The following is a 22,384-nucleotide window of genomic DNA, read 5'->3' as shown; positions in this document are numbered from 1 at the left end:
GCTAAACATAAAAAATTATAGTGTAGGAAATGAGGAACAGAAGTAAGGCTATAAAGGTATATGCAAAACAAACAGCCAAATGACATCAGGAAGAACTATCATGTTAGTAATTACTCTAAATATAAGTAGATTAAACTCTCAAGTAAAAACACAGATTTTAAAGGACAGAATAGGTTTAGAAACAAACAACAACAAAAAAAACCCAAGCCATGATTTATTTATGTACTTTGTACAAGGTTTTATACATGTACATAATGTATTTTGATCATTATCATCCCCTCCTGTTGTCTTCTTTTCTCCCCACTCTCTCACCCCCTTTCTAATAGAACCCTTCTTTTTTCTAAAGCATTACTCCCCATCCTATGACTTTTACATTCTTGGCCCCCTCTTTTTGGAGGCTATCTGAGCCTTGTAGATATCTCATTAGCACTGAGCACTGGACAGTCACCTATTCTCAGCACATTGATGAATTTTGAGTCTTCCCAGTAGCAGCAACACCAACTACAAAAAGAAGCTCCTGAAAGGTGAGAACAGTATTAATCTATGGGCACATGCAAGCATCAATATTTGGAGAGAAATTTTTTAAAAAAATCTTATTTATTTTACTTTATTTGCAAACACAGAGAGGGGGAAAAAAAGAGAGAGAGAGAATGGGCACACCAGCACCTCTAGCCACTGCAAATGAACTTCAGACACTTTGCACCATCTTGTGCATCTGGCTTTATGTGGGTACTGGAGAGTCGATCCCAGGTTCTTAGGGCTTTATAGGCAAGCACCTTAACCACCAAGCCATCTTTCCAGCCCTTAGAGAGAAATTTGATAGACACAACATATCTGTTTAGCCAGGCATTATTAGTATTCCTCTTAGGGACTATGACCTTTCCAGCCATAGGATTTTGACTAGGTTTTCAGTTCCAGGCATGAATTCTCTCCTGTGAAATAGGACTCAGTTCAGAGTAGTTGGTTATCCCATGACAGTTGTGTCAGTATTGTACCAATAGGCACATCTTGTCTGGGTGTTCAGTTGTGTAGCTTACAGGATTCACTGCTGGTTAAGACCATTGGTGTCCCACAGCAGCTTGCATACTACTTTCCAGTATGATGACAGCTAGCCAGCAGAGAGAGGCTTTCAGCTCAGTTGCAGTTTGATTTCTCAGTGTCTTGAAACCAAAGCATGTGGTGTAAAGACTTAAATTTAAAGGTGAATGTTACCAAGTGTTACTGAGTACATAGAAGAACTGGACTGGCCATATATTCTTGAGGAAATATAAAATGATACAACCCCTTTGAAAAAGTATTTCTTAGAAATTTGAAAACACACTATATAGTTTAGTCACTGCAACCAAGACTGGCATACAATTGTTGGTAGCAACTATGTATGTAATAACCCCAAATTGGAGAAGTTCATTGACTGATAAGTGTATAAAGAAGTTGTGGCATATATATGTATGTGTATATACACAGACATATATTTATATACACATACATATATGTATGACTGCTATTATAAGAATAAATGAATTATTTTGTGCACAGTAGTATTACAAATCTAGATATAACTGTGCTTAGTGAAAGCCAGCAAAGAAGAGTACATACTCTTTTAACACTATTTACATAAAAATTCTAGACAATGACAAAATAGGGTAACAGATATATGAGTGAGTACCAATATTAGAAAAGGGGATAAATGTATATATTTATGTTTTGATTGAATATTGATAACTTCTAGGCTTACATGTGAGTCCAAGTCTTTGTGGATCATCAGAACAGCAGTTGAAGGCTTTAGTGTGCCCATTCTCTCTGTCTCTCTGTCTTTCTGTCTCTCTCAGAAAAAAAAAAAAAAAAAAAACAACTCTTCAGGGCTGGAGAGATGGTTAAGTGCTTGCCTGTGAAGCCTAAGGACCCCAGTTCGAGGATCGATTCCCCAGGACCCATGTTAGCCAGATGCACAAGGGGGCACACGCATCTGGAGTTCATTTGCAGTGGCTGGAAGCCTTGGCATGCCCATTCTCTCTCTCTCTTTCTATCTTCTTCTTTCTCTCTCTGTCACTCTCAAATAAATAAAAATGAATTAAATACATATATATGTGTGTGTGTGTATGTGTGTATAAAGAAAGACTCTTCAGGACTAGCTACATGCCCCAGAATATCTACTGCATTCACATGGCCACGTGGAGAATCTTAGAAGGGAGAATATAGATAAGAACTGGGTTTCTTTTTCTTTTTCTTTCTTTTTTTGTTTTTCGAGGAAGGGTCTCACTGTAGTACAGGCTGACCTGGAATTCACTCTGTAGTCTCAGGGTGACATCAAACTCACAGAGATTCTCCTCCCTCTGCCTCCTGAGTGCTGGGATTAAAGGTACACCACCATGCCCAGCAGAACTGGGTTTCTTTGAAAAGGAATCTCTTAACATATTCCTAGTAACTGTTCTATTCAACCACACACCAGCATGTAAATAGCTTTCTGGGAATTTACCAGTTCTTTTTAAACAGAAACAGATCTCAAAGGGCTGAGGATCTAAGTCAATGTGAGAGCCCACTTGTCTGACATCCATGAGGCTCTGAGTTCCATCTGCAGCACCAGTAAAAACAAATGTCCATAAAAAATACCAGGTGCAGTGAATTTCAGGTAAGCCTGGGCTAGTATGAGACTCCACCTCAAGAAACCAAAATAAAATAAAATAAAATAAATTAACACACACACACACACACACACACACACACACACACACACACACACACACACACCAGGTGATGCTCTCATTTTCTGCATTAGTGTTTCCAGTTTACTTGTGTCTGAAATTCTGAATGTAACATGAAGCCACCAGTGAGAGAGGAGTACCTAAGACAGGGACCATTATCTATGCTGAAGGAAAAGATTCTCCAAGGACACCAGACAATTCTCTGTTATATACCAGGATATTGTCTGAGCTATTTTCCTTGTTTTCCACAAGAACACTGAAAGAAGGAAGGAATTCTTTCCCAAGGAAAGATGACTTTGCATGAGTCTAGTCTTGGGTCTGGAACCTCTGAATGAATGAATTCTTTGGGGGCTCTATCACCCCTCGCCCAACCCTGTGACCTCCTCCTTTCAAAGTAGAGATGGCTCTATGCTACATAGCTTTTTTTTTTTTTTTTTTTTTTTTTTTTTTTTTTTTTTTTTTTTTTGAGAGAGAGAGACAGAAAGACAGAGAGACAGAGACAATGGGCACGCTAGAGCCTTCAACTGCTGCAAATGCACTCCGGGCACATGTGCCCTCTTGTGTGCATGTGTGATATTGCATGCTTGTGTCTGGCTACATGGGACCTGGAGATTCGAATATGAGTTCTTAGGCTTCTCAAGCAAGCGCCTTAACCTCTATGTCATCTCTCCAGCCCTTTGCACAACTTTTAATGACACCATGACCTTCTCTGGGCAGTTTGACAATGTGTGTTACTGACAGGAATGCCCGATTCTAAAGAGATTTTGATTGGACCCCTATGTCACAATCCCTCATTCACTCATTCAGTCATTCAGCCTGAGTTCAACAAAAACCTCTTGAGCTGGGTGTGGTGGCACACACCTTTAATTCGAGCACCTAGGAGGCAGAGGCAGGATTGTTGTGGGTTCGAGGCCAGCCTGAGACTACATAGTGCATTCTAGGTCATTGTGGCCTAGAGTGAGTTCCTACCTCAATAAAAATAAATAAATATATAAAATTATTCAATTGCATTTATTTATGAGAGCTAGAGAGCGGGATATCTGGAGAGAGAGAGAGAGAGAGGGAGAGAGACTAGGCATGCCAGGGCCTCTAGCCACCGCAAATGAACTCCAGATGCATGTGCTATCTTGTGCATCTAGCTTACATGGGTACTGGGGAACCAAAACTTGGTCATTTGGCTTTGCAGGAAAGTTCCTTAACCACAAAGCCATCTCTCCAGTCCAAAATTATTCAATTGTAGAATTACATATGGGTGACTTATTTTAAATCAATGTATTACAATAAAGTTGATAGAAAAAAGTAGATGATTTATAAATAACTTTATCAGTTCCCTATTAGTTTCTTACCATTTGGTAGCTTATAACAATACAGATTGCTTCCTTCCAGTTCTAGAGGCCCCAAGATACCAATCAATTTCACTCAGTTCAAGTCAAGGTATCAACAAGGTATTCAGGCTCTTCAAAGCCAGAATCTTCACAATTTCTGTTTATGTTATCCCATGCAAATCTCTCTTATTTTAAAATCTTCCTTGGTACTCCTCTTAAGAGAGATATTTTGGAATAATAGTTGCTATTGTAATTAAGACTTTATCACAATGAAGGAGGAATGAGACCACTGTTTCACTGGGATTTTTTTCAGTTTCACTCTTTTTTTTCCACTCTTTTTTTATTAATTAGTTTTGTATTCAGAAAATACAGTCAACTTGGTACCATTGTTAGGCTCATTCATGTCCTACCCCTTCCCCTGCCCCTCCTTGTTGATGTATGTGGGTCATGCATTTTGGAATTATCCCACAGTTATGGGTAGGATAAATGTCTCTGCATATCATGACCCAACATGACATTGTTTCCACCCCTTCTTCTGCAAAATATCCCTGAGCCATGTTGGGTTCATTTTTGGTCTGCTTCATTGATGAGGTGTTGGGGGCCTCTGGGTCCCTGGATATCTGATTTGGTAGGAGTTTATTTTTCTCTGTGTGGATCTCCTTCATGCTTGTGCTGGTACCCAGTTCACCAAGAAAACAGTAGCCTTGCTTGTTTTGCCAGTTGTTCTTAGTTTCAGCCGGGGCCCTTTTGAGGTATAATGGGGTGGCTCTCTCCTTAGGATCTGTCTATCTGAAAATGTGAATGAGATTCTGCAATGGAGAGTAAGTTAGCACCAGACAAATGAGATAACTCTTACTTTTTTATAGAGAATTTAATAGGTGTAGGACCTCTTGTAGCCCATGATTGGTTGTACCTTGATAATGGAGAGCAGGCTTATGTTTGGATATGGTTCTGACTTGTTTCCCAGATCCAGATATGGGTCCTGTACCACTGAGGGAAAAAGTTAGCCAAATCAAGAGCAGTTGGTTTCCCACCGTGGCTGTGTGCCACTATTGCACATGTGTGAGCATCACAACAGGTTATTTGCTGCTAAGTAGGTTAGACCATGAGTTGCTTGGACAGATATTAGTCATTTTCCCACAGCCACCCATGTAGTACCTCCTGGCACTAGATGCACTGACTGTCTGGGGACTGACTCTCTTCCAGCTTCCAGCCATGCCATTTCATTTTACATGTCAACCAGAAAAGGTGTCTTCAGCAGTAGGGTCTTAGCACTAACCTTTGGTCATCAAGTACTCTGACAGAAATCTGTCTTTCTTTTAGGAAACCTTGTAGGGTCTCTCTGATCAAAAGTTCAATGTGGATGATAGCCCCATGCTGGTATTGGGAGTCACAGGTCAGTGCCCACTAAGAAAAGGAAGAAAAGATAACTAATATAAAAGAGAGAGAGGGAGAGGGAGAGAGATTGAGAGAGGGAGCGAGAGAAGCTGTAGAAGATTAAGGTCAGTCTTCATCATACCCTCACCTGTGTCTTGTGGCTCAGGTGTTCCCTCTAAGGGCCTGGTGAAGGGTTAGCCATTTGGTCTGCCTTTTAGGATTTAGAATTTTATGGTATCATTGATATTTGGGTCTAGATTTGTGTTTTCCACCCCCTCCGTTGGCCTCCCCTCATTCCACACCCATCCTATTTTCCAGTCCACGAGAAGCTTGCTGGGTATGTAAGGCATCTTGGGTAGATTCAGGTTAGTTGCTGTAGATGAGTGAGACTATGTGGCAATTTTCTCTCTGTGATTGGGTAAGTTCACTGAGAATGATATGTTCCAGTTTCAACCATGCTTTCCTCAAATTTTATTGTGTAATTTTTTTCTTACTGCTGTATAGAATTCCATTGTGTAGATATACCACATCTTAGTTATCCATTCTTCTAATGATGGACATCTGGGTTGATTCCAGCTCTTAGTTATTGTGAATTGAGCTGCTACAAACATGGTTGAGCAAATCTCTCTGGCCTGTGGTTTAACAGTTTTATGGCAGATGTCCAGTAAGAGAATAACTGGGTCTGTTGGTATCTCTAGAGTCAGCTTTTTCAGGAGTCTCCATATTGCTTTCCAAAGTGGTTGTACCATCTTACATTCAGTTTCACTCTTAAGGGACCTCTCAGCTGAATATTTTGGTTATTTCTAATTGCTCCACATAACCCCTCTTGTTCTAAATTATCCTTGGTGAAATTATCCTGCATATATAAATTTGACCCAAATTTGGGTTACAGAATAAATACATGTAAAACCCAGGCACCAACCTGTAATTCTTGTAGATTTAGGGTTAGATTGAGACAGATCTGTAAGAATCTGGGAAGGGCTGGTGCAAAGACTTCTTGCACACCTTATAGATCAAGTTCCCTGGCCTAATGGCTCAGGAATCTCTATTTGCAAATATCATTACTTTCAGCTTTGCAATAAGGAAAAGCTTTGATAAGAGGTCTCTCTTCAAAAGCAAAAACCTAGAGAAAAAAAATACACAATGTCTAAAGAAGGTTGGCATAATGTTTCAAAGGACACAGGGATGAGTTTGTACAGCTGCTCTTGGTCAGGTGTTTTCTGCCAGCAATGCAAACCTGACTGCAACAGTAAAGTTGGTACCAAGAAATTGAATCATTACTGCTAGAAACCCTACTGTGTGGCTTTGGCCTTTTGGAACTGCTTTGCAGGAGAAATGTGGAAGGATTTGAAACCTTGGCCTTAGAGGTGCCTTGCGGTGCTGTAAGTACAGCTTGGTGGACTATTCTGGTCAGAGTTGAAAGACCCAAATGCAATAAGAACTATGGACTGTGAGGTTTGGCTTGTGAGGGTGAGAAAGAGTTTTGCATGGACTGTGCTAGAAGCAGTCTATGTGAGACACTTGCTGTTATGCCTGTGTCCTGAGAACTTGTGCAGGGTTACATTGCATAGAAATGGACTTGTATGAACAGAGGGAGATGGTACAGAAAAAATGAAATCTTTGGGGTGAAACTGCTGCCCATTCAGCTGCAATTGTATAAGAGATTACAGCCATTGATATTGGGCCAACTGACCTGTATTGGGGCAACAGAAAGAATGTAGTCTTTTGAATGGGCCTAAATACTGAAAGAGTGTCCTATTCTTCAAAGCGTGCTTTATTTATTCCTGGATTAACAAATTGGCACCCCACCTGGTATTATGGAGTATAAGAAATGCTGGAAAGAGAGGGTCATTGAATTTTCAGCATGGTTTTGTATTTTGGAAGTGACCATTGGGAGTGCAAAGCAGGCTTGCATGGAGACTTGATGTAACCATGAGGATGAACTATGGGTTGCACTGGAGACCCAGTGGACATTCTGGGACCACAAGACAGCTGTTAAGGAGAGCTGGTGGTCCCAGATGAAGTTTTCTATGACTGTGAGTAGACTAGCTGGAGGGGTAGAATTGGAACTCCAGACACTCGTCACTGATTAGAATTATCAGACTTGGAGACTTGTCATTTGCTAGAGTTGGTGGACTTGGAGATATAGAACTTGATCTTTTCTCAGGTTGTTTTAAATCTTATATTGGTTGAATATTTCTTTGTTATGCCCATCTACTTGCAATGTGAATGTTTATTCTGTGCCATTATGGGTTTTGGGGGGCACTTTTGGTATTATGGCTTAGTTAAAAATGAAATTGAGAGGAATCATCTCTTACAACACATAGCTCTTATCACTGGGCTTAATTTAATTGAAGATAACAAGAGAGGCCTCAAAAGAGAAATAAATAAATTGAAAGTCAGTCAACAAATAGAGGGTCTCAATAACCAGCTAATTAAGCTTAATTATGACATGATCAAATACCAGAATGAATTCCAGGAAGCATAAAAAAAATCAGGCCTTGACCTGAAATGAGACCTCAAAAAAGATTGACAAATAAACACCAGAAAGCAAAAATCAAATGGAACTTTTGAAAGCCTCTATAGAAGCTGTAACTAATAGTCAGTAATGTGAGCTGTAAGGCAAGACAGATGAAATTGATTGGCAGTCCAAAACCTTTGCTAAGTTCAAAAAATCATGTGAACAGAATCTGGGGGAAACCATGGGATACCCTAAAAGGACCAAAAATCTGTGTAATGGGTATACCAGAAGGGGAAGAAATCTAGACTAGAGGCACATAGAACATATTCAACAAAATTATTGAAGAATAAATTTCCAATTTCACAAAAGTGAAGCCCATCCAAATACAAGAAGCTCACAGAACACCAAACAGACAAAAACCAAAGAAGAAACTCTCCAAGGCACATCAAAGTTAAAACCACAACAATAAAAACAAAGAGAGAGTGATAAAAGCTTCAAGATAGAAACAACTTATTACATATAAAGGCAATCCCATCAGAGTTACCTCAGATTTTTCAATGGAAACATGGAATGGAACATTTCAAAGTCTAAAAAACTATGTCTTCCAACCCAAACTACTATACTCAGTGAAAGTAAACTTCATAATAGATGGTGAAAGGAAAAATTTCCATGAGCAAAGCTAGATCTATGATTATATGAACACAAAGCCAAACCAAACCTATAGGGAATGCTTCAGGAAATATTCCTCACAGAATAGTTGAAAAACCAACCTCAAGAGCCTACAAGAGGACAAACACAATAACTAAAACTAGAGCAGGCATAAAAAAGTTTAAAGTACCAAATTCCACAAACCCTCCAGCATGGCAGAGATTAAATTAAACCTCACCATTATAACTTTAAATATTAATGGACTTAAGTCACTCATAAAAGACACAAGTTAACAAGGTGGATCAGAAAAATGGATTCCCTCAATATATTGCCTTCAAGAGACCCACCTCACCATTGAAGACAGACTCTTCCTCAGGGTGAAAGGATTGAAAATGATTTTCCAAGCAAATGGAAATAAGAAACAAGCAGGTGTGGCTATTACTAATTTCTAACAAAATAGACTTTAAACCAGTAATTAAAAAGGACAAAAAAGGCCACGTTTTACACATCAAGGGAACAATTGAATAACAGGACATTATAATCATGAATATATATGCTCCAAACACAGGTGCACCACATTTTATAAAGCAAAACCTACTTGACAACAAATCAGAAATAAATCCCAATATCATCATAGTAAGGGACCTCAATATACCACTATCATCATTAGACAGATCATCCAAGCAGAAAATTAACAGGGAAATAATACAGCTCTACACCACTGAAGACCAATTAGACCTAACAGACAACTACAGATCATTCTACCCCAATTCTACAATATACACATTCTTCTTAGCAGCCCACAGAACCTTCTCCAAAATAGATTATATACTAGTACATAAAGCATGTCTCCATAAATTTAGGAAAATTGTTATAACTTCCTGCAACATATCAGACCACAATGCTTTCAATGTAGAAATTAACATCAAGCAAAACAACAGAAATTGAACCAGCTTCTATAGATTTAACAACATGCTACTAAACAATAAATGGGTCATGGAAGAAATAAAAAAGGAAATTGTAAAATTTCTTGAACTGAATGGTAATTAAACTGCAATATACCAAAACATATGGGATACAATGAAGGTAGTCCTAAGGGGAAAATGTGTGGCACTAAATGCCTTCATAACAAAGACAGAGAAATCTCAAATTAATAACCTAACCATCCACCTAAAGATATTGTAAAAACAACTAACTTAACCCTAACAGTTCCAGGTGGAGTGAACTAATTATGATCAGGGCAGAAATTAGTGAAATAGAAACTAAGAAAACAAGAAAATTGATGAAACGAAGAGCTGGTTCTTTGAAAAAAATAAACAATATTGATAAAACCCTGGCCAACTTGATCAAACAACGACAACAAAAAAAGAAGTCTGGCTGGGCATAGTGGTGCATACCTTTAATCCTAGTATTTGGGAGACAGAGGTAGGAGGATCATCATGAGTTCACTACACAGAGAATGCCAGGTCAGCCTGAGCTGGAGTATATATTACCTCGAAAAACCAAAAAAAAGAAAACAACAACAATGGCAACGATGACAATGACAAAAAGAGAAGTCACAATAGAAATTCATGAAATTGGAAGAATAATGAGGACATATTTCCAAAACCCTACTCCACAAACTTTTATTGCCTGGAGGAAATGGATCAATTCTTAGACACATACCACCTATCAAAACTAAGTCCAGAGCATATAAATCTCCTAAGCAAATCCATTACATTTATCAAGATTGAAAATGTAATCAAAACCAGCCCCCCAAAATATCCACCAAACCTTTATTGAAGACCTGAAACCTCTTTTTCTCAAGCTATTTCATATAACCAGAGAACAAGGAATGCTCCCAACTCCTTCTGTGAATCTATCATCACCATAATAGCAAAACCAGATAGATACAACAAGAAAAGATAGCCCTATATTCCTGATGAACTTGTATGTAAAAATCCTGAACAAAATCCTCACAAACCCAATTCAACAACACATTAAAATCATTGTCCACCTTGATCAAACAGGCTTCATCCCAGGGAGACAGGGGTGGTCCACATAAATAAACTTAAACAGAAGAGCTATATGATCATCATCAATAGATGCAGAGAAGGCCTTCAACAAAATATAACATCACTTCATGATCAAAACACTGGAGAGACTAGGTCTGGAGGGTTTATGTGTCAACATAATAAAGTCTTCATAGAAAGCCCCTAAAACCCAAATCATACTTAATGGGGGAACACTTACAGAATTCCTAATAAAATGAAACTAGGTAACTAGGCAGGGGTGCCACTGTCATTACTGCTCTTAACCATAGTACTGGCAATCCTAGCCCAAGCACTAAGGCAGGAGAAAGATATTCAAGGGATACAAATTGGAAAAGAAGGAGTCAAAGTAGCCCTATTTGCATATGAAATGATCCCATCCATAAGTGACCCAAAAGACTCTACCATAAAACTTCTAAAGGTGACAAGTTCCTTCAGCAAAACTTCAGAATACAATATCAACACACAAAACTCAGTATTATTTCTATATGCAAAAGACAAATACACAGAGAAAGAAATTAGTGATGCTATTCCATTTTGAATAGCCCCAAAAATCAAATACCTTGGAATAACACTAACCAAGGAGATGAGAGGCCTATATACTGAAAACATAAAATTATTCAAGAAAGAAATTGAGGAGGACATGAGAAGATAGAAAGATCTTCTATGTTCCTGGATAGGTAGAATTAATACTGTGAAAAGGGCAATCCTACCAAAAGCAATGTACATATTCAAGGTAATATCAATAAAAAATGCAGCATCATTCTTCAAAGAAATAGAAAAAATATCTCAAAATCCATATGGAATGGCGAAAGGCCTTGGATATTCAAAAATATCCTCAGCAAAATAAACACCTATGGAGGTATCACCATATCCAATCTAAAGCTCTATTACAAAGGCATAGTAACAAAAGCAGAATGGTACTGGCACAAAAACACAAATGGAACAGAATAAAAGATGTGGCCCTTAATTCAAATAACCACAGCTACTTGATCTTTGATGACAGCAAAGCCAACAGCATTCACTGGAGAAAAGACAGCTTCTGCAATAAATGGTGCTGGTCAAATTGGATAACCATATGTAGAAAAATGAAAGTAGACCCACTCCTCTCACTATGAACAAAAATCAAATCTAAATGGATTAAAGCCCTCAATATAAGACCTGAATCTTTTAATCTCCTGGAAGGAAAAATAGGGGTAACTCTCCATGACTTAAGAGTGGGGAAAGACTTCTTGAATAATACCCAAGTAGTCCAGGAAATTAAACAATCACTCAACCAGTGGGATCTTATGAAGCTTAAAAGCTTTTTTACGGAAAAACATACCATAAAGTCAACAGACTACCCACAGTAAGGGAGAAAATCTTCATCAACTTCATCAACTATATCACTGACAGAGGCCTAATATCTAAATTCAACAAAGAACTCAGAAAACTAAATAAAAAAAAAATCAAACAGTCCATTCAAAAATGGGGCAGAGAACTGAATAGGGAATTCTCTATGGAAGAAATGCAAATGGTTAATACACACTTAAGAAAATGTTCAACATTCTTAACCATCAGGGAAATTCATATTAAAATAACTATGAAATTCTACCTTACTCCAGTCAGCATGAAATTTATTAAAAAATCAAATGACAATAAATGTTGGCAAAGATGTGGGGAAAGATGAACCCTCATTCACTGCTGGTGGGAGTGCAAACTTATATAATCACTGTGGAAATAAATATCCTCTATTGGGCTCTACATATAGGCATGTCCATCTTGTCAGGCTGGTTACTTTTGTATATCAGTGTACCCTGTTAGCACAAAAAGTTGTTGCCCACTTTCCCTCAGCAGCTTATATAGCACTTCCCAGCACTATATAGGCAGACCATCTGGGCACTGGCTTCCTTCCAGATTCCATCCAGATCTCTCCATTTTCTATATGACAGTATGTGGTGTCTTCAGCAATAGGGTCTTACCTTTTACCTCAGGTGGGTAATCAAGTGCTTTGACAGAAGCCTGTCTTGTTTTGGAGACCTCATAGGTCTCTCTGATCAACAACTCAATATGGATTGTTCCCAATTTCTGGTACTGGGACCTGAGCCAAATGTTTTACAGTTAGGCTTCATCCCACCTTCTACAGGGTACTTTTTTACCTGACAATCCTTGCATACTTCTGTTGTTCATTTAGTCTGCTGTCCAGGAGAAAGGTTTCTATGAAACAAATTCATTTTGGATTTACTTATATGTGTATTTCCCACACTCTCCCATTCCCTTTCCCACAAAATCTTCCATCCCTATTATCTGTCCCTCAAGTTGCCTGTCATGTATGCCTGCAACTTAAGGTGTTCCAGGTTAGAATCAGAAGACTGAGGCCATGAGGATTTGTCTTTCTGTGCTTGTGTGAGTTCACTTAGTAAGATGTGTTCCAAGCCCATCCATTTTCCTACAGATTTCATTGTATCATATTTCCTTACTGCTAAGTAGAATTCCATTGTGTTCATGTACCACAACTTCATTATCCAATCTGCCAGGTTCCTCTGGCAGGCAGGTAGTGCTGAGGGAAGGACCAGGCCTGCTGGTTCCTCCCTAGGGGTTAAGGAGGAAGATGAACATATGACGACTCAGAAACCTCTCCTAGCCACTGGAGAAAAACCACACTGAGTTGGGAGTCTTTTTGAAGCAGGAACTTACAGGAACTCACTTTATTGTTATGAGCAGTTGCCTATATCATGTTGGGGATGAAGGCAGGGATTTTAGGATGGGGGAGGGGGAGAGATAAGGGTCAATAGTGAACTGTAACTATTGAAATGGTAATTTCAACTGCCACACAGAAGTGGCAGGCCAGAAGCCATTAGGCATCTTGCTGCGTCCTAGCTGGCCAGAGACAGGTCTGCAAACTTTAGCTAGGCTCAGGAAGTTCCACTAGGCCTCACGCCTAGGCCTTTCAGGGCCCAACATCTCCCCCTTTTGTTTTTGTAAGAGCATTAGTCATCATGGCCCCTGTCTTAGGTTGTCCCCCTCTGGGGACCTTACCCATCATTGGTCACATGGAGGGCAGAGGAGGTGGCAGTGGGTCATCTGAGGAACTTAATTCCTGAGTTGCCAGCCTATGGTAATGTATTTTGACCTGATGAAGTTTTGTTGTCTCTAGCTGCTGGTGAATAAATTGTGTAATTTTGTTAATAACACAAGGCCCAACAATGAGGATAAGGAGGAGGGGAAGGAGAAGGAGGGGGAGGGGTCCAGGTAGAGGGAGAAGGTAGGGTAAGAAGTTATATAAGCCTGTCCACAGCAGGTTGTCCTGGCGATCCCATTACCTCCTCTCCAAGACTTCCTGGAGCCTCTTAATCTTGTCCTGGATGATTCCTGATTTATTGGCGTAAAAGTGGTATTTTTATGTGTAAAAACAAACATATGCCTCCTTTTTCGGCTGTTAGTAGGTCTAGTCCTCTCCTGTTTTGTAGGACTACCTCATCCAGGCAATCTAGCTTCTAAGAATGATATCTACATCTGGGATTAAGGTGGCTGGGGCACAACAGCCCATCCAATTGGTGGGCAGAAAGTCATAGGCTATCCCACCTCCACAAACATAAACCATTCCAGAAGGCGGGCAGTGTTGAGCACTGGGTTTAGTTGTGTTAAAAGTACAGAAGGAAGGATGAATGTATCCCACATCTATATTGGAATTATTAGGGGAAGACAGGGCCCAAATGCCAAGAGGAAACATTGGGAAAACCTGGACAGGGATGGGGAAGGTGGCTGAGCAATTGTACTGTAAGCAGCTGGGGAGGCCCAGATATTTTAGGTCTTTCACTGGTACCCAAATGGGTCATTTTTTTTTTTTACAAAGTTTTCCCATGGACAAAATTTCTATGAGCTTTACATAAGTTTCTATCAAAAAACTCCTTTTTGTTACAGAGTTTTTATACTTTAACTACTTCCAAGTACAAAGGTTGGGAAGCAAACAAACCCTTTGATCTCAGCAATATAAACATAAATATTAAGGAATGGCCAGCTCTTATCAGTAACACTGAATGTATATAATCTTGCTTACATGTAGGTGCTGAAGTCTGGCTGTCAAATGGCCCAGAGCTATGGATATAAGGCCAGCCAAATGGTTTTAGACAATTTACCTTTTATTTATTTATTTATTATTTTTTATGAACCAGGCCATTCTGGGCCTCGGTGCAGAAAGACGTGTCTGTCTTAGGTTGTCCTCTATGATATTTAGGCCTTACCCATCATTGGTACATGAATTCCATCATTTATGCCCTGTCTTAGGTTGACCTAACTCGAGAGAATCTTACCCATCTTTGACTACCAGCTTCTGCAGGGGCTTTAAGATAATGTCTCAGGAAGCCAGGGTTGGGTCTATAGCTGTATTCCATGTACTTCTGTTTGGATATCTATAATGGATATCAAAAGGCATTTAATGAGTATGGGCAGTAGACACAGAATGAGTAAAAGACAAACACCTATAGCAGCAAAGCTTCCTATCCAAGAAGTGAGAGAATTCCATCCAGGCAAGGCAGACTTAAAAGCAGATATTAAGTCATCAGCAGTTTTAGCTGCATTCAAAGTAAGACGATTATTTTGTAGACAAAATCTCTGAATGTATTTTTTATAAGTAACATAAATCCATTAAAAATCTACATGACACTCCAGATGAGTTTTAACTTTTAGCCTTAGGATACAGAGCATCTACCAGGTGAAACTGTATCTAGGGTAAGGAGTAAGCCCAAGATCTTAAAGGGAGGTACAGTTTGAACTTTCTCAGGAGCTACTTTAATAAGTATGAAGGATAGTTAGACATTAAAAGTACAAGCCTAAAGCCTAAAGCCACAGCACACTTTAGGAACTCCTGCTAGGTACACTTTGTATATTTTTAGATTGAAATCTGAAACCTACCATCACATCTTAAGATAAACAATTGAATATATTGCTGGCCATTTATTTAAATTGTTAGAAAAATTTAGAATATTTAGTTGGTCGTGTGGGGGTAAGGATTCCTCCTTTTGTTTTGGTAATTGAGACTTGAGAGTTTGATGTTGTTTGTACTTAGTATTTTTAAACTTTTATCTGAACAGCTTATAAAATTTGGCTTATCACTCCAGAAGACACCTTTAGTTACAAGCACCAAGTCCATGCCTATTTTTCCAAAACAAAGGTTCCAAAAGATTAACATCCATATGGTCAGTTTCATCTTAGTTTATTTCTTGGTCTGTATCAGTAAGCTTTAGGTTTGCTGAGATAAACTTTCAGACCAGGTACAGTTATGTATGAAGGGATATTTATTGAAGCTTACAGATCCAGGGGAAATTCCATAATGGCAGAAAAAGTTGGCCTGCCTTCACAGGCCCAAGGGGAGAGAGAGGGTGGGGGGGAGAGGAGAGAGAGAAGGACAAGTATTTACAAATCCAAAAGCTACAGATGCAGCTTGTTAGGACCCATTCAGAAATACAAAAGCTGCTGGTGAACCGAAAGTGAAGGGAAAGAGAAAAGGAATGAAGAGATGTCGACAAGTAAGTACAGGTTATAGAAGTAACGTTTAGCATATTAAATATGAAGACTGTCTTATAACTCATGAGGGTATGCTCATCCGAACATGTACACCAATTACCTCCTCAATGACTGCCTCTTATGGGGTCACTAGTCTGCCAGGTTCCCAGAGCCCCACATTGGGCGCCAAATGCTGGGCTCTTCTGGTGGGCAGGCAGTGCTGAGGGAAGGACCAGGTCTGCTGGTTCCTCCCTAGGGGTTAAGGAGGAAGATGAATGTACAATGACTCAGAAACCTCTCCTAGCCACCTGAGAAAAACCACACTGAGTCGGGAGTCTTTTCGAAGCAGGAACTCACAGGATCTCACTTTATTGTTATGAGCAGTTGCCTATATCATGTTGGGGATGAAGGTGGGGATTTTAGGACGGGGGAAGAGGTAAGGGTCAATAGTAAACTGTAATTATTGAAATGGTAATTACAATTACCATGCGGAAGTGGCAGGCCAGACGCCATTAGGCATCTTGCTGAGTTACAGCTGGCCAGAGACAGGTCTCCAAACTTTAGCTAGGCTCAGGAAGTTCTACTAGGCCTCACGACTGGGTCTTTCAGGGCCCAACACAATCATCAAACAATAGGCATCTGGATTGATTCCAGTTTTTAGTTATTGTGAATTGAACAGCTATAAGCATTGTTGAGCAAATACCTCTGCAGGGAAGAATGGAGCCATTAGTGGGCCCTCACTGTGAGCAGGGGCAGGGAGGAGAGAATTGATGGTATTAACATATGATGTATTGATACAACTTTTTAATTAATAAAATTAACTACTTTCAAACATGAAATGTATTCACAACATTGTGTAACCATTACCTCTATCTAGTTCTACCACATTTTCATCATCCCAAATGACAACCTTATATTCATCAAGCATTTACTCCTATTCACCCATCCTTTTATCTCTTGACAGCCTTATCTTATTCTTTATAAAATTTCCTATTCTAGAGATTTCATATAAATGAAGTCATAAAATATGGTGGTAAAATGTCTACCTATAGCCTCAGTGTTTGCATTCCTTTTTTTAAAAGTTCATTTATTTACTTATTTGAGAGAGGGGGGGTGGAGAGAAGGAAGTGTTTGCATTCTTAGTTCTCAACTGGTGGCATTTTTCAGGAAGGTTATGGAATATTTAGGAGGTAGAGGCTTGCTGGAAGTGAGTCACTGTCAGCAGGCCTTGAGGTGCTACAGCCCAGCCCTCCTTGCTGTTTTTGCTCTTTTGAATTTCTCCCTGCTAATATGATGATGCAACCACAGCTGTCTGCTCCCACCACGCTTCCATCATCATGGTTAAAATTTCCCTCAAAATTGTAAGCCAAAATAACCCCTTTCCTTCCTTAAGTTGCTGCTGGTCAGATATTTTGTCACAGCAATGAGAAAAGTAATTGATACATACTGTATGGGATTTGTGTGTGTGTGTGTGTGTGTGTGTGTCTGACCATTTCACGTAATAATGTGGTTGAGGTTCATCCCCATTGTATCATGTATAAGTAATTTAGTCTTTTTAAAAATCACTGAATAATGTTTCAGTATACAGGTAGATATAACATAGCTTCTTAAAATCTATTTTTCAGTTGATAGACACATGGGTTATCCTTGCTTTTTGGTGTAGCAAATAGTGTTGCCTTTGTTTGAATACCTGCTGTTTTTTTAGTTAACTTTCAATTACTGAGTATCTTTTTTATATTTCTGGAAATTTTTGCTTTATATTGGGTCTTACTCTGATGCTCACACTGGTCTTGAACTTGTTGGCTCAGGTAGTCCTCTTGCCTCAGCCTTGCCAACAAGGACAAGAAGCATGTACCATCATATCCAGAACAAGTTTTAAATAATGGTATAAGTCAGGCACAATGATTTTTGCCTATTATACCAGCATGCAGGTAGCTTAGGCAGGAGGATTGCTGTAAGTTTGAGGCCTGCTTGGGCTACAGAGAGAGTTCTAGGTCAGCCTGGGCTGCCTCAAAACCCTGCTTGAAAAACATAAACAAATAAGCAAATAAATACTGGCATATGTTAATTGGGTATGGTTCAGGGTAGAATACTTGCTTAACATGCCTAGTACAGTACCCTGGATCCATTCCTGAGTATCTTTTTTTTCTTTTTTAAAATATTTAGTTTAATTAATTTAATTTATTTGACAAAGAAAGAGGGAGAAAGTAAGAATGGGTATGCCATGGCCTCCAGCCACTGCAAACGAACTCCAGACACATGTGCCCCCTTGTGCATCTGGCTAATGTGGGTCCTGGGAAATTGAACCTCTGCCCTTTGGCTATGTAGGCAAATACCTTAACTGCAAAGCCATACCTCCAGCTCCATTCCTGAATATCTTAAAGGGAGATTAGGTTTCTTCTGGATCACGCTTTCAGAGTCTTTGTTCCATATTCACTTGACACTGTTGTTTTGGGTCTGTGGTGGCACGGTGTATCATACCATGGCAGAGGTTGCTTATCACTTCATGGTGGGAAACAGAGACACAGGGAAGGGCTGAAATCCGTGTAGGCTGGATATGCCCTACAAGGCTTTCCCCTAATGACCTTTGAGGTGGTTTGATTCAGGTGTCCCCCATAAACTTAGGTGCTCTGAATGCTAGGTTGGCAGCTGATGGAGATTTGGGAATTAACATCTCCTGGAGGCAGTCTATTGTTGGGGGTGACTTATAGGTGTTATAACCAGCTCCTCATTACTAGTGTTTGACACATTTTCCTATTGCGGTTGTCCACCTGATGTTGGCTAGGAGGTGATGTCCATCCTCTGCTCATGCCATCATTTTCCCCTGCCATCACAGAGCTTCTCCTCAAGCCTGTAAGCCCAAATAAGCCTTTTTGTTTTTCTCACAAGGTGCTCTTGGTTGGGTGATTTATGCCAGCAATACAAACCTGACTGCAACAGTAAAGTTGGTACCAGAGGAGTGAAATTGCTGCTAGAAACCTGACTCTATGGCTTTAGCCTTTTGGAACTGTTTTGCAGGAGAAATGTGGAAGGATTTGAAACCTTGGCCTTAGAGGTGCCTTGCGGTGCTGTAAGTACAGCTTGGTGGACTATTCTGGTCAGAGTTGAAAGACCCAAATGCAATAAGAACTATGGACTGTGAGATTTGGCTTGTGAGGGTGAGAAAGAGTTTTGCATGGACTGTGCTAGAAGCAGTCTATGTGAGACACTTGCTGTTATGCCTGTGTCCTGAGAACTTGTGCAGGGTTACATTGCATAGAAATGGACTTGAATGAACAGAGGGAGATGGTACAGAAAAAATGAAATCTTTGGGATGAAACTGCTGCCCATTCAGCTGCAATTGTATAAGAGATTACAGCCATTGATATTGGGCCAACTGACCTGTATTGGGACAACAGAAAGAATGTAGTCTTTTGAAGGGGCCTGAATGCTGAAGGAGTGTCCTATTCTTCAAAGTCTGCTTTATTCCTCCCTGAATTAACAAATTGGCACCCCACCTAATATTATGGAGTATAGAAATGTAGGAAAGAGAGGGTAATTGAATTTGCAGCTCAGTCTTCTGTTTTGGAAATGGCCACAGGCAATATGAAGCAGGTTTGCTGGATGTCTGCATGGAGGCCCGATGGAGCCATGAGGATGAACTATGGGTTGCAGTGGAGACCCAGTGGAGATGCCAGGACCATGAGATCATTGCTAAGAAGAGCTGTCAGCCCTGGATGAAGTATTCTAAGACTGCGAGTAGCCTAGCTGGAGGGGCAGAAGTGGAATTCCAGAGACTTGTTGCTGGTTAGAATTATCGGACTTGGAGACTTGTCACTGACTAGAGTTGTTGAACTTGGTACTACAGAATTTGGTTTTTACCCTGTTTAAATCTTGTATTGATTGACTATATTTTTGCTATGCCCAATGCTATCTTTTGCAGTGTGAGTGTTTATTCTGTGTGATTTTTTTTTTTGGTTTATTTTTGGTATTATGACTCAGTTAAAAGACTTTGGACTATGAGGATGTTTGAACATCATCGGGATTGATAAAAAAACTTTGGAGACTTTTAAAGTTGGATGAATGCATTACATTTTATATCATGTATGGTTATCGGTTTATGGGGGCTAGGGGTGGTTTGATTCAGGTGTCTCCCATAAACTTAGGTGTTCTGGATGCTAGGTCTCCAGCAGATGGAGATTTGGTAATTAATGCCTCCTGAAGCAGTGTATTATTGGGGGTGGGCTTAAGGGTGTTATAGCCAGGTCCCCCTTGCTAGTGTTTGGCACACTCTCCTGTTTGGGTTGTCCACCTGATTTTGGCCAGGAGGTGATATCCATCCTCTGCTTCCCCTCAAGCCTGCAAGCCAAAATAAGACCTGTTTTCCCCCACAAGCTGCTCTTGGTTGGGTGATTTCTGCCAGCAACATGAACCTGACTTCAACAATCTTCCATTAGGTTCCACCACCTAAATGACATCATCCCATACCAGTATCACAGGCTGGCCACAAGCCTTTTAAGAGACTCTTATTCAGAGCTGAGGAGATGGCCCAGCAATTAAGCCACTTGTTTGCAAAGCCTGTTGAGCTGGGTTTTATTCCAGTACCCGCATAAATCCAGATGCTAACTTCCATAATGCCTGCCATTTTTTTTCCTACAAGTAATGCACAAGGGGTCTCCTAACATTTATTAGCTTTTGTTTTTCTTTCTGTTTTTCTTTTTTATTACAGTTATCTCAGTAGCTGTGAAATGGTGTTTTATTAGGGTTTGTGTTTGTGTTTCCCTAATGACTAGTCATGTTGAGCAATTTTTCCTATATTTTTGACCATTTGTCTTCAGAGAAATATCTTTTCATGTCCTTTGCTTATTTTATTTGTTTTGTTTTTCCTCATTGAATTGAAGAGTTTAAAATTTTTTGGATACTAAACTTTAAAAAATTATTTATTTATTTATTTAGTTGAGAGAGACAGAGAGAGAAAGGAAGAGGCACAGAGGAGAGAATGGGCACACCACGGCCTCCAGCCAGTGCAAACAAACTCCAGATGCATGTGTCTCCTTGTGCATCTGGCTTGCCCTGGGGTATTGAACTGGGGTCCTTAGGCTTCACAGGCAAATGCCTTTACTGCTAAGCCATCTCCTCAGCCCCTAGACTTTTTTTTTTAAGATTTATTTTTATTTATTTATTTATTAGAGACATAGAGAGGGTTGGGGGAGAAAGTTAGAAGGGGTGTACCAGAGCCTCTAGCAGCTGCAAACAAACTCCAGACATATGCACTACCTGCTGTATCTGGCTCACATGGGACTTGGAGAATCTAACCTGGGTCCTTAGGATTCACAGGCATGTGCCTTAACTGCTAAGCCGTCTCTCCAGCCCTGGATATTAGACTCTTATCAGCTATATAATTTGCAAATATTTTCTCTTATCTAATATTTTTCTCACCTTATGTATTTTGATACATAAGCTTTAAAATTTTGAAGTTAAATTTATTTATTTATTTATTTATTGAAGTAAGGTCTTGCTCTAGCCCAGACTGACCTGGAATTCACTATGTAGTAGTCTCAGTCTGGCTTTGAATTCACAGTGATCCTCCTACCTCAGCCTCCTGAGTGTGGGACTAAAGGTATGTGCCGCCATGCTGGGCTTAGCTATATTTTCATTTTTTCTTGCAGTTTTGCTGCCATTTCTTTCCATTTTTTTGGGGGGGGGGGCTTTTTGAGGTAGGGTCTCACTCTAGCCCAGGCTGACCTGGAATTCACTATGGAGTCTCAGGGTGGCCTCGAACTCATGGCAATCCTCCTACCTCTGCCTCCCAAGTGCTGGGATTAAAGGCATGTGCCACCACACCTGGCTTGTCATTTCTTTTTCATGTGTGTATGCATGTGTGTGCATGTTCATGTGTGGGAGCATATGTGTGTACAAGTGCACATGCAAGTGTATCAGCATGTGTGTGGCACTCAGAGAACAACCTCAGGTGTCATTCTTCTCAGTCATCACCCATTTTTTTTCTTGTTGGCCTGTAGTTCAATAAATTGGCAGAACCTGCTGGCCAGAAAGCTTCAGGTATCTGGTACTTCAGTACTGAGGTTACAGGCACATGCCATATGCCCAGATTTTGTTTTGAAACATAGTTTGGGGGTGTACTCTGGTCCTCATACTTGTAGGACAAGCTCTTCACCAACTAAGCCATCACCCCAGTCCTTCCCATCATTTCATTTTCTTTTTTCTTTTTGCACATGTAAGTGTATGTGTGGTGTGTATGCATGTATGCAGGCATGTTCTTATGTGTATGTATACTAGTGTATGTTAAGACCAGAGGCTGATCCTGAGTTTCTTTCTCAATTGCTCTCCACCTTATTTGCTTATTTATTTATTTTTGAG

This window comes from Jaculus jaculus, chromosome 7 (genome assembly GCF_020740685.1).
Source record: "Jaculus jaculus isolate mJacJac1 chromosome 7, mJacJac1.mat.Y.cur, whole genome shotgun sequence".
NCBI classification, from domain to species: domain Eukaryota; kingdom Metazoa; phylum Chordata; class Mammalia; order Rodentia; family Dipodidae; genus Jaculus; species Jaculus jaculus.
This window is presented reverse-complemented; position numbering follows the sequence as displayed.